This window comes from Dendrobates tinctorius, unplaced genomic scaffold, assembly GCF_039654945.1.
Source record: "Dendrobates tinctorius isolate UK_male_01 unplaced genomic scaffold, ASM3965494v1 ptg000016l, whole genome shotgun sequence".
Lineage (NCBI taxonomy): Eukaryota > Metazoa > Chordata > Amphibia > Anura > Dendrobatidae > Dendrobates > Dendrobates tinctorius.
This window is the reverse complement of record NW_027361684.1, coordinates 11161015-11173887: the sequence shown is the minus strand read 5'-3', so window position 1 is coordinate 11173887 and position 12873 is coordinate 11161015. Positions and strand designations below refer to the sequence as shown.

Here is a 12873-nt window from a genome sequence, read left to right as displayed (position 1 = left end):
GCCTGCAGTTTCTAATTGATGAGTAAATTATTTGATATACGGTACATACTGGAAGAAAAGCTTTTTTTGTTGTTGTCATTAAAGCAGAGGATTAATGCACAACTTCAGAGAAGTCTCCTTCATCATGCACAATGAATTTCCCATGCATTTTACTACCCAATTAGGGGATAATAAACTCTGCTTGTAAATATGGTGAATTTACTTTTAATGAATATCTCCCATTGATTCTAAATCAGAAAATCAGTAAAATTTCCAGGCGGTTCTCTGTGTTCCATCCACATGTTCCATTCTCTGTGTTCCGTCCACGTGTTCCATTCTCTGTGTTCCATCCACATGTTCCATTCTCTGTGTTCCGTCCACGTGTTCCATTCTCTGTGTTCCGTCCACGTGTTCCATTCTCTGTGTTCCGTCCACGTGTTCCATTCTCTGTGTTCCATCCACGTGTTCCATTTTCTGTGTTCCGTCCACGTGTTCCATTGTCTGTGTTCGTCCACGTGTTCTATTCTCTGGTGTTCCGTCTACGTGTTCCATTCTCTTTGTTCCATCCACATGGTCCATTCTCTGTGTTCTGTCCACGTGTTCCATTCTCTGTGTTCCATCTACGTGTTCCATTCTTTTTGTTTCGTCCACATGTTCCATTCTCTATGTTCTATCCACATGTTCCATTCCCTGTGTTCCATACACGGCAATTCTCATCTCTTCTATTTCATTATGTGAAGCGTTTCAACTCGCTAATGTAATTTCTCCATGAAGGAAGCAAATTATAATATTTGTAGCATTTTTTAAATATTTTGGTATTACTGTAGAAGCTGACCGCATAGTTCCCCCTTCCAGACATATTGAGCTACAATGAAGGCCCAGTCTTTTTCCTTTACTCAGCTGAAATATTCAGCCTTGGGACACAGAGCTTAACATACAGAAAAAGGATTTTAAGTTAGCAAAGATTATGTTGAGAATTCTTTTCTCTTAAGTAATTATTAGAAAATATTTTCTCTAAACCAGTGTTTTTTTTTTAAATGATGACACAAATGTATTGTTTTTAAAGGGAATCTGTCAGTAGGATAACCTCTTTTAAGCCATCTGTATGGACATGTAGGTCATAGGTAGCTGAAAAAAATACCTATTATTATTATTATGCTTTTGCCTATACAGTTGTGGCCAAAAGTATTGACACCCCTGCAATTCTGTCAGATAATACTCAGTTTCTTCCTATAATAATAATAATTTTTATTTATATAGCGCCAACATATTCCGCAGCACTTTACAATTAAGCGGGGACATGTACAGACAATAAATTCAATACAAGTTAAGACAATTCAAACAATGACATTAGGAGTGAGGTCCCTGCTCGCAAGCTTACAATCTACAAGGAAATGGGGGGACACAGTAGGTGAGAAATGCTTGTTAATTCAGGTCTGGCAATTATAATAGGGATTTTCATATAAAGCTGCATGATCCGGTCATCAGCCCGTGTGTTTAAGTGCAATAGACAAGTATCAAGTGCAGTTATGTGCATGAAGGGTGTGGAGACAGATGAATAGTAGGGTGCAGATTCAGAATAATATTTGGAAGGGGGGAACAGGGCAAAGTTAGCTTGCTGAGTAGTTAATGTGATAGGCTTCTTTGAAGAGATGGGTTTTCAAAGCGCGCTTGAATAGGTCAGGGCTAGGTATCAGTCTGATCGTCTGGGGAAGTGCATTCCAGAGAGCTGGAGCAGCACGAGAGAAGTCTTGGAGACGGAGGTGCGAGGTTCGGATTACGGGGGATGTTAGTCTTAGGTCATTTGTAGAACGGAGGGCACGTGTAGGGCGATAGACAGAGATGAGAGAGGAGATATAAGGCGGTGCAGAACAGTGGAGAGCTTTATGGGTGAGAGAGATGAGTTTATACTGGACCCTGTAGCGAATAGGTAGCCAGTGTAATGACTGGCATAAGATGGAGGCATCGGTGAAGCGGCTGGACAGAAATATGACCCTGGCTGCCGCATTCAAGATGGATTGGAGAGGAGAAAGTTTGGTAAGAGGGAGACCGATCAGAAGAGAGTTGCAGTAGTCCAGACGAGAATGAATAAGAGCGACAGTAAGAGTCTTAGCAGTTTCAAAGGTGAGAAAAGGTCGGATTCTGGAGATGTTTTTAAGATGCAGGTGACAAGAGCGACTGAGTGATTGGATGTACGGAGTAAAGGAAAGTTCAGTGTCGAATATGACCCCAAGACAGCGGGCATGCTGCTTGGGAGTTATGGTTGAACCCTCCAGGGTTATTTCGATGTTAGGTAGAGTGAGGTTAGTAGAGGGGAGAAACACAAGAAGTTCAGTTTTAGAGAGATTTAGTTTCAGATAGAGGGAGGACATGATGCTAGAGACAGCAGACAGACAATCCTTGGTATTTTGAATTAGGGTAGGGGTGATGTCAGGGGAAGAAGTGTATAATTGGGTGTCATCAGCATAGAGATGATACTGGAACCCAAATCTGCTGATTGTTTGTCCAATAGGGGCAGTGTATAAAGAGAAGAGGAGAGGGCCTAGGACTGAGCCCTGTGGGACCCCGATAGTAAGGGGACGAGAAGAGGAAGAGGAGCCGGAAAAAGATACAGTGAAGGAGCGGTCAGAGAGGTAGGAGGAGAACCAGGAGAGGGCTGTGTCCTTGAGGCCTATAGAGCGGAGCATAGTGAGGAGGAGCTGGTGATCCACAGTGTCAAATGCGGCAGAGAGATCCAGGAGAATCAGCAGGGAGCAATGACCTTTCGATTTAGCTGTTATTAAATCATTAGAGACTTTAGTGAGGGCAGTTTCAGTAGAGTGTAAAGAGCGGAAACCAGATTGTAAGGGGTCGAGAAGAGAGTTATCCGAGAGATAGCGGATTAGACGGGAGTGGACCAGGCGTTCCAGGAGTTTAGAGATGAAGGGAAGGTTAGAGACAGGTCTGTAGTTAGCAGTGCAGTTCTGGTCCAGGGATGGCTTTTTAAGTAAAGGGGTTATGATGGCATGTTTAAATGAGGAGGGAAATATACCTGAAGAAAGAGAGAGGTTAAATATTTTAGTCAGGTGAGTGGTGACCACTGGTGAGAGAGACTGCAGGAGCTGTGAAGGAATAGGGTCACTGTTGCAGGTTGTAGGCCGAGCAGAAGCGAGGAGCTTGGAAACTTCTTCTTCTGAAACAGGCTCAAAGATGTCTAGTGAGCTTGAGGTGCGGCAGAGAAGGGGATCCAGGCACTGAGGAGATAGGGCTGAGATATCCTGATGGATGTGGTTGATTTTTTCTAGGAAATAAGTGGCCAGATCCTCACCGCTGAGGTTGGTGATGGGGGCCTGTACTTTAGGTTTCAGGAGGGAGTTTAAGGTTTCAAAAAGTCGTCTTGGGTTGTTGGATAGTGAGGTGATGAGGGTGGTGAAGTAGGATTGTTTGGCCAGATGAAGGGCAGAGTTATAGGTTTTGAGCATGAACTTATAGTGGATGAAGTCTTCTGCTAAGAGAGATTTTCTCCACTGCCGCTCTGCACACCTCGAGCAGCGCTGAAGAGAGCGTGTTTGCGTTGTGTGCCAGGGCTGCCTTTGTCTGTGTCGGGTCTTTCTGCGTATAGAAGGTGCTGCTTCATCTAGGGCATTCTTCAGTGTATTATTGAAGTGTGACAATGCTATGTCTGGACAGGAGAGGGTGGAGATGGGGGCTAAAGATGTGTGGAGATTGTCCCTAAGCTGTTGGGTATTAATGGTACGTGTATACCGATAAGTGTGGTAAGTGGGGGTGTCCCGGGTGAGGAGACAATTCTTGACAGAGAAGGAAAGAAGGTTGTGGTCCGAGAGCGGGAGAGGTGAATTAGTAAAGTCGTGCAGCGAGCCGGGGCGGGAGAAAACCAGGTCCAGAGTATTCCCGTCCTCATGTGTAGGAGAATAAGTAAACTGTGAGAGGCCGAATGAAGAAGTTAGAGAAAGAAGATGAGAGGCAGACTGGGAGAGCGGATCATTGATGGGGATGTTAAAGTCTCCCATGATGAGGGTGGGGATGTCACAGGACAGAAAGTGAGTAAGCCAGGTGGTGAAGTGGTCTAGAAACTGGCGGGAGGAGCCTGGAGGGCGATAAACGACCGCCACTCGTAAGGAGAAGGGCTTAAAGAGTCTGATGGCGTGGACTTCAAAGGAAGGAAATGTAAGTGATGGAACCGGGGGGATGACCTGGAAAGCACATTGTGATGAAAGGAGCAAACCAACACCTCCACCCTGTCTGTTCTCAGGTCTGGGGGTATGTGAAAATTTCAGCCCACCAAACGAGAGAGAGGCAGCAGCGGTGGTGTCTGAATGCTGGATCCAGGTTTCTGTAATAGCCAGAAGGTTAAGGGAATTAGAGAGAAAAAGATCGTGAATGTAAGTCAGTTTGTTACACACAGACCGTGCATTCCAGAGAGCACATTGGAAAGTGAGAGGAGAAGGCATGCACTGAATGTTAATAAGATTAGCAGGGTTTCTATATGCAGCTGGAGGAGAGTAATGTATGCTGGTGGAGGGAGGCCCAGGGTTGGGGGAGATGTCACCTGCAACTATTAAAAGGAGAAAAAACAGAAAAAGCAGGTGGTGGGATGATTTGTATGAACGTTTTGAGTGCTGCATGGAGGTTTTGGATGGTTTGGTGTGGGTAAGAAATGTCAATAGAGCCTCAGAGTTAAACATGGGAGAGGGGAAAAGGGAGGGGTGGATATGCAGAGAGTGCACAGAATGTGTAAAAAGGCAGGCGAGTTGTTAAAAAGCAGAAGTGAAGACAAATAAGCAGCAGGTTAATATGATCAATGCATATGTAGTACGACTGACCAAGAAGCATGCGTGCATGAACAACTTATGCACCTTACCTGTCTCCTGCCCTGTCCAACTGCATTGTCTAACTGCAAAACACTTGATCCTGTTGCATTTAATATCTGTTGCACGCGTGAGCCCGCACGCGTGCTATCCCAGCCAGAGCTAAATATATATGAAATGAAATGTCTGCTAGCTTCAGCCACCAAAAGGCCACAATCAGTAATTAACCAATTAGCACAAGGCCAGAGCAGGCATTACTATGCAGGGTAAATAACTAACGCTGGACAAGGCCATCAAACTGAGAAAGGGAGAAAAAAAAAAAAAAAAACACCTTTCTACACTTCAAAGCAGAAACCAAATAGATAAAAAATAAAGACCCACCACAGGAGTGATGGAATGAAATACCATAAAAATATCTGGCACTATATGATGCAGTTCACACTTGTCAGACAGCATACATGGATGATGGAATGAAATACCATAAAAATATCTGGCACTATATGATGCAGTTCACACTTGTCAGACAGCATACATGGATGATGGCATGAAATACCATAAAAATATCTGGCACTATATGATGCAGTTCACACTTGTCAGACAGCATACATGGATGATGGCATGAAATACCATAAAAATATCTGGCACTATATGATGCAGTTCACACTTGTCAGACAGCATACATGGATGATGGCATGAAATACCATAAAAATATCTGGCACTATATGATGCAGTTCACACTTGTCAGACAGCATACATGGATGATGGCATGAAATACCATAAAAATATCTGGCACTATATGATGCAGTTCACACTTGTCAGACAGCATACATGGATGATGGCATGAAATACCATAAAAATATCTGGCACTATATGATGCAGTTCACACTTGTCAGACAGCATACATGGATGATGGCATGAAATACCATAAAAATATCTGGCACTATATGATGCAGTTCACACTTGTCAGACAGCATACATGGATGATGGCATGAAATACCTGTGTGAAGAAGAGAAGAGAGGAACATCAGCTTCAATGCATTGTCTAACTGCAAAACACTTTATCCTGTTGCACTTAATCTGTTGCACGCGTAAGCCCTTCCTGAAAATGATTGCAAACACAAATTCTTTGGTATTATTATCTTCATTTAATTTGTCTTAAATAAAAAAAACACAAAAAGAATTGTCCTAAAGCCAAATTGGATATAATTCCACACCAAACATGAAAAAGAGGGTGGACAAAAGTATTGGCACTGTTCGAAAAATCATGTGATGCTTCTCTAATTTATGTAATTAACAGCACCTGTAACTTACCTGTGCCACCTAACAGGTGTTGACAATAACTGTCACGTCGCCGCCAGACTCAGGGCCTGCTGTTCCGGCTTCGGCCACTAGGAGGCGCCAGACTGGTACCTCGTCGCCAGACTCAGGGCCTGCTGTTCCGGCTTCAGCCACTAGGAGGCGCCGGACTGACACATCACTGCCAGACTCAGGGCCTGCGGTTCCGGTCTCGGCCACTAGGAGGCGCCGGACCGTCACGTCGCCGTCGGACTCAGGGACGGCTGTTCCTGCCTCAGCCACTGGGAGGCGCCTTGGTTCGCTCCAGGGTGAGGGTGGTGACAGAGAAGAGGCTCCTGCGCAGGCATCTGGTGGGCGCAGGCTCCGCCCCTCTGTCAGTCATGTAGGGCTTACTGCATCTCCATCTGGCCTGGTCCTGGGGGCGGCCCTAATTACATCATCAGTCCAGGAACCTGTGAGGGAGGACCTGATCCCTCAAATACCTTGGGACTGGTCTTGCAAGCCGCCGGATATATTCTTGGTTCCCCTGCGTGCTACTTTGTAATTTGCTATAGTGAAAACTCTGACCTCAGCCTGGATTTCTGACCATACTATTGCCTGACATTTTTGTACCTCCGCCTCTCTTCTGATTTTTTGACGCTGACCTTCGCTTGGATTCCTGACTCTCCTTCTGCCTGCTGATTTTGTACCTTTGCTGCCCTCCTGTTTTTTTACTGACCTTGGCCTGGACTTTTGACTCTCCTGTCTGCTGATTTCGTGCCTCTGCTGCCCTCCGGCCTCCGACTCCTGCCTCCTGACCTTGATTACGGGTTTTAGTTTTGACCCCTTGGCGGCCGCCCTGCTCTGGTCCACTGCTCCTCTAGACAGCTACCCCCTGGGCCTTGCTACAATTCCAGATCCCTGTATAGGGGTTAAGGGTCACAGGGTTACTCGGGGTGCTGTCCCTACTACAGCCCAGATTCGCAGACGGCCGTCACAATAACTAAATCACACTTGCAGCCAGTTGACATGGATTAAAGTTGGCTCAACCTCTGTCCTGTGTCCTTGTGTGTACCACATTGAGCATGGAGAAAAGAAAGAAGACCAAAGAACTGTCTGACGACTTGAGAAACCAAATTGCTCATGCTTCCTCACAATCTCAAGGCTACAAGTCCATCTCCAAATCCCTGAATGTTCCTGTGTCTACCGTGCGCAGTGTCATCAAGAAGTTTAAAGCCCATGGCACTGTGGCTAACCTCCCTAGATGTGGACAGAAAAGAAAAGTTGACAAGAAATTTCAACGCAAGATTGTGCAGATGTTGGATAAAGAACCTCAACTAACATCCAAACAAGTTCAAGCTGTCCTGCAGTCCGAGGGTACAACAGTGTCAACCCGTACTATCCGTCGGCGTCTGAATGAAAATGGACTGTATGGTAGGAGACCCATGAAGACCCCACTTCTTACCCCGAGACATAAAAAAGCCAGGCTGGAGTTTGCCAAAACTTAACTGAAAAAGCCTAAAGCGTTTTGGAAGAATGTTCTCTGGTCAGAAGAGACAAAAGTAGAGCTTTTTGGGCAAAGGCATCAACATAGAGTTTACAGGAGAAAAAAAGAGGCATTCAAAGAAAAGAACACGGTCACTACAGTCAAACATGGCGGAGGTTCCCTGATGTTTTGGGGTTGCTTTGCTGCCTCTGGCACTGGACTGCTTGATCGTGTGCATGGCATTATGAAGTCAGAAGACTACCAACAAATTTTGCAGCATAATGTAGGGCCCAGTGTGAGAAAGCTGGGTCTCCCTCAGAGGTCATGGGTCTTCCAGCAGGACAATGACCCAAAACACACTTCCAAAAGCACTAGAAAATGGTTTGAGAAAGCACTGGAGACTTCTAAGGTGACCAGCAATGAGTCCAGACCTGAATCCCATAGAACACCTGTGGAGAGATCTAAAAATGGCAGTTTGGAGAAGGCACCCTTCTAATATCAGGGACCTGGAGCAGTTTGCCAAGGAAGAATGGTCTAAAATTCCAGCAGAGCATTGTAATAAACTCATTGATGGTCACCGGAAGCGGTTGGTCGCAGTTATTTTGGCTAAAGGTTGTGCAACCAAGTATTAGGCTGAGGGTGCCAATACTTTTGTCTGGCCCTTTTTTGGAGTTTTGTGTGAAATGATCAATGTTTTGCTTTTTGCTTCATTTTTTTCATTTAAGACAAATTAAATGAAGATAATAATACCAAAGAATTTGTGTTTGCAATCATTTTCAGGAAGAAACTGAGTATTATCTGACAGAATTGCAGGGGTGTCAATACTTTTGGCCACAACTGTATAGCCATATTCCACAGCACTTTACATACATTATCATCACTGTCCCCGATGGGGCTCACAATCTAAATTGCCTTTTGGTATGTCTTTGGATATCTGTGTTCCAATGTCTTATTCTAGAGAAATCCACAATTTTTTTTAAATATGTAAATTAGCTGTTAATTTCCACGGGCCCCATACAGACCTCCTTGAAAATCCTCTTCCAGAGCTTATTTAAATGAAAGAGGGTGTTCCAACTCTGAGACGTGTAGATCAGGAGAGCAGACTGTCAGTCATTACATGTCTCCACTGGAAATGCCCCCTTTTATTTACAGGCAGATTCTCAGGGAGATCTATATCCGGCCCATAGATCTTAACAGCTCATTTACATATTAAGAAAAACATATCATTTTACTCAGCTTCCTATAACCTATATAGATGGCTTAGGATGGTTGATCCTACTGACAGATTCCCTTTAACTATTGCAGTTTTCACTTTGGTCATTAAAGCAGATGTAGCAGGATGAGACTTTCTATTTTCTGTAGCTCACGTGTCGGCTTTCGGCTTTACTGTATAAATTGGAATAATTGAGTCTGTCTTGACTGGGACATTAAAATATAATGGCAGAGAGAAAATTAAGAGAAAACCTTTCATTCTGGAGGGCTCAGCACCTTCATGTATTACACAGCCCAGTGATTTTAGTGGCACTTTTTAATTACTAATTTTTCTGTAATGAACCTGCCAAGAATTACTGGTGTATTGTGGGCTGCAATTTCCAGGGGCAAGTATTTTGCACCTCTTTACCCAATAATTTTTAGCACTCCCTTCCACCAATCTATTGGCCTCTGTTGTCCTTATATTTTGCATTTTGACCTCCTATATTCGTTTTTTTTTCTGAACTTAGACATAAGTTTTGAAAAATAAAATATTGTTCTACTTATCCCTTCACGACCTATCACATATAAGTACATCTTAGGTCGCCTCCCTCCCTTTGATACGGGCTCCGTGTCCGATGCTGAGCCCGCATCTTTTCTGACACATGATAGCTGGTTTGATCAACTGTCATGTGCCCCTAACAGCCGAAATTGCGATCCACCTGCGGCTGCTAACATGTTAAATGCCACTGTCAATCTCTGACAGCGGCATTTAACACATGCATGCCCGGAAGCGTGTCATAAACCACACCCACGGACGCCCCTGGAGATGATGATTTCTGATACACATAGCAGGGCTATACGTAGCACAAGCGATCAGATGATTGCAGCTTCAAGTCTTCTATGGAAACTACTGTATTGAAGCAAGTCAAAAGTGGAAAAAAAATGTTTTAAAAAATATAAAAAAAGTTTAAAGTTCATATTTCCCGAGTCAAAATAAAACAATACAAAACAGCGATCATATATTTCATATTGCTGCATTAAGAAACTCCCAATTTATCCAAATACAAAGGCAATCTGATTGGTAAACTACATAACGAGAAAAAAATCCAAACCGCAAAATTACGTTTTTTTGTTCATAGCAACGGGTGATCAAAAAATCGTCTCTACCCTAAAATGCTATCACTAAAAACGTCAGCTCGGCGTGCAAAATATAAGCCCTGACCCAGCCCCAGATCCCAAAAAATGGAGACAATACGGATCTCAGAAAATGGTGCAATTTTTTTTTTTATTAAACTTTGGATTTTTTTTCACCACGTAAATAAAAAACAATCTATACATGTTTGGTATCTGTCATCTGATAATGACCTGGCGAATCATAATGGCAGGTCGGATTTAGCATTTGGTGAACATGGTAAAAAAAATAAAAAAAACTGTTGTGGAATTGCACTTCTATACTTCTCCAGCAGTGATGGTGGATCTGCTGGACCTCAGGGCACTGGATGTGGAGGTTTACCATCTTTTAGATGTTTGTAGGGGAGAGGCAACAACATGTAAACACGCGGGCAGCCCTGGATAATCCACGCCGGCAGGATGATAAGATCCGGCGGAAGGTGGAACCTCTTCTCTTTTTCTCCTTTTTTACATTTTCTGGGTTTTCTTGCTCTGCATTTGGATTTATTGCAGATTTTCTTTTCTCGATGTTTGATGCTTGGGTACACTCTGGATGGGACCTTGAATTCTCATTGTTCATCGTGATGCTAGCGATGGTGCAGAGTTTAGAAAGCCTTTCAGAGGATGACGTAAAATTTTGAAAGTCAAGGTCTTTGTCCTCACTTGTGTCCTCTTCATTCTCTGAGACCATAAGCATGTCTCTATGAGCGTGATTGATAAAGAGGCTGGTGTCCACATCTGACACAAGATGAGGAATATACATCGGCTTCTGATTTAGAAGATTGTCAAAATCTATTTTTTTCATGAATGGATGATCCTTAATCTCAAATGCTCCACCTGTCCCAAGTCTTTGCTCAGGATTTTTTTTGAGCAGGTCAGTGATGAGGGTCTTAGCCTCACGGGGTGGACAGCGTTTGTAATTCCAAGGTATTTTTCCCATGACAATCATTCTTTTAAGCTCAGGTATGAAATCCGTATCAAATGGTAAAGATCCCACCAGAAATTCATGGAGGATGATCCCCATTGACCACCAGTCAACAGGTCTTCCGTAGTCTTTCATTAGGATGACCTCTGGGGCCATGTAATTCAGGGTACCACAATTCTCAAGGTCCTTGAACTCTCTGGAGATGTCCTTCACTGATTGCTTATAGTTGTTGGTTTTTGGTATCATGACACCAATTTTTGAAAGCCCAAAATCGGCGACTTTAATGTGCCCAGCAGTTGTAATCAGTAGGTTGTGCGGTTTTAGGTCTCGGTGTACCACACCATAGCTGTGCAGGTATTCCACAGCAAGAACTGTTTCTGCAAAGTACAGACGGGCCAAGGGGATAGATAAACGGCCCCTGGTGCTTAGAAGGGACCCACAGTCTCCACCTCCAACATACTCCATGACCATACACAGGTGAGATCTAGTAGGGAAGGAGCAGAGCATGGAGACCACAAAGGGACAATCAGCGAAGGTCATGATGTCCCTCTCCAGAAAGGCAGCTTCCACGTGTTTTTCAGTTTCCAGGTTCTTCTTCGCCATTTTCTTCATAGCGAAGATCTGCTGTGAGTATTTGTGCTGCACTAAATAGACAGCCCCAAAACATCCGCCGCTGATCAGTTTGGATGTCTCGAAGTCGCTCATATGCGGCTTTCTCGCCGGGATCAATGATTCCATCAAGTTAGTGGCAGGCTCGTGGATCTCTGGCATCTCACAGATCACACTCTCAGGATCTGGCAGCTCAGGGGTTTCTGTTGTCAGATCGCTGCTTGGCCCCGGATGACGCGTATTAGGGTCCGGGGATTCCGGGTTAACATTTTCCCCGTCTTTGTCGTCGCCTTCTGGTGTCTCAGTGGCAGGCTCGTGGATCTCCGGGATCTCACAGATCACACTCTCAGGATCCGGCAGCTCAGGGGTTTCTGTGGTCAGATCGCTGCTCGGCCCCGCCTGACTCGTGTTAGGGTCCGGGGATTCCGGGGGGACATTTTCCCCGTCTTTGTACTCGCCTTGTGGTGTCTCCAGGCGTTCCGGGGAGCGGGCCGGACCTTCCAGCACATACAGGACTTTTTCGGCCATTTCTTTAACAAAAGCCAAATCTCCATCTTGAGATCTTTCTTCAGCCTGCTGTAGTAATGTCCTGATGTTCCGGGTTAAATCCGTCAGATACTCTGAGGTAAGACGGTCTTGGTGGTACTTGGTCAGGCAGTCCTGCACTAGATCCACCACCAGCCGGTGAGTGAAGCCGAGGACTCCATCGGGTGGTAGAAGCTTAATGTCAGAGCAATGGGTGTAAATAATCTCCAATAATCCTTCTACCTGAAGCTTGTCTAGAAGAAATTCAGCCATAGCGAAAAATTGCAAATGCACTCAGTCACTAGGGAGCCACAATGGCAGCCGGAATCCTGTATACACAGCATAAGTAACTGCGAGCGGTGATGTCACAATGGTCGACCATCAGTGATGTCATAATGGCCGACCATCTGTGATGTCATAATGGCCGACCATCAGTGATGTCATAATGGCTGACCATCTGTTTTCAAACATTTTTTTTTTAAACCGTCTTTATTGAGTGTAATACAAAATATACATATAATGTCCAATAACATAACAGAAGAACATTTATGCAATATTATTAACATTAGACGGCATTTTTTCAACTATAAAAACCCCCGCCCCTCCCCCTCCACTCCCCCGGGCAAACTCCATAACTTCGTAACACAATTTCAATCCAGTCTAACAGGGATATTACCGGCAAGCTGCTCTCTCATATACCAGTTGACGAGCTGGAAACATCTATGTATCGCCTGGCTTGTGGAAGATGTCTGAGTATTGATAAAAGAGGACCATGTGAAAAAAAAAGCGTCCCTCTTTATTAAGTAAGGCCTCTATCCAATCCATTTTGAAGAGATATGTTACTTTTGTAGCAATTAAGCTTAAAGAAGGTGTTGCATCCTGTGCTCACAAATCGAGAATGC

The 12873-nt window shown here is 44.3% G+C and overlaps 1 pseudogene; it reads right to left on the bottom strand.

Annotated features, from left to right (window-relative positions):
* Nucleotides 1–888: 888 nt before the first annotated feature.
* Nucleotides 889–11608, bottom strand: LOC141078564 (microtubule-associated serine/threonine-protein kinase 3 pseudogene; annotated as a pseudogene).
* Between the last annotated feature and the right edge of the window lie 1265 nt (nucleotides 11609–12873).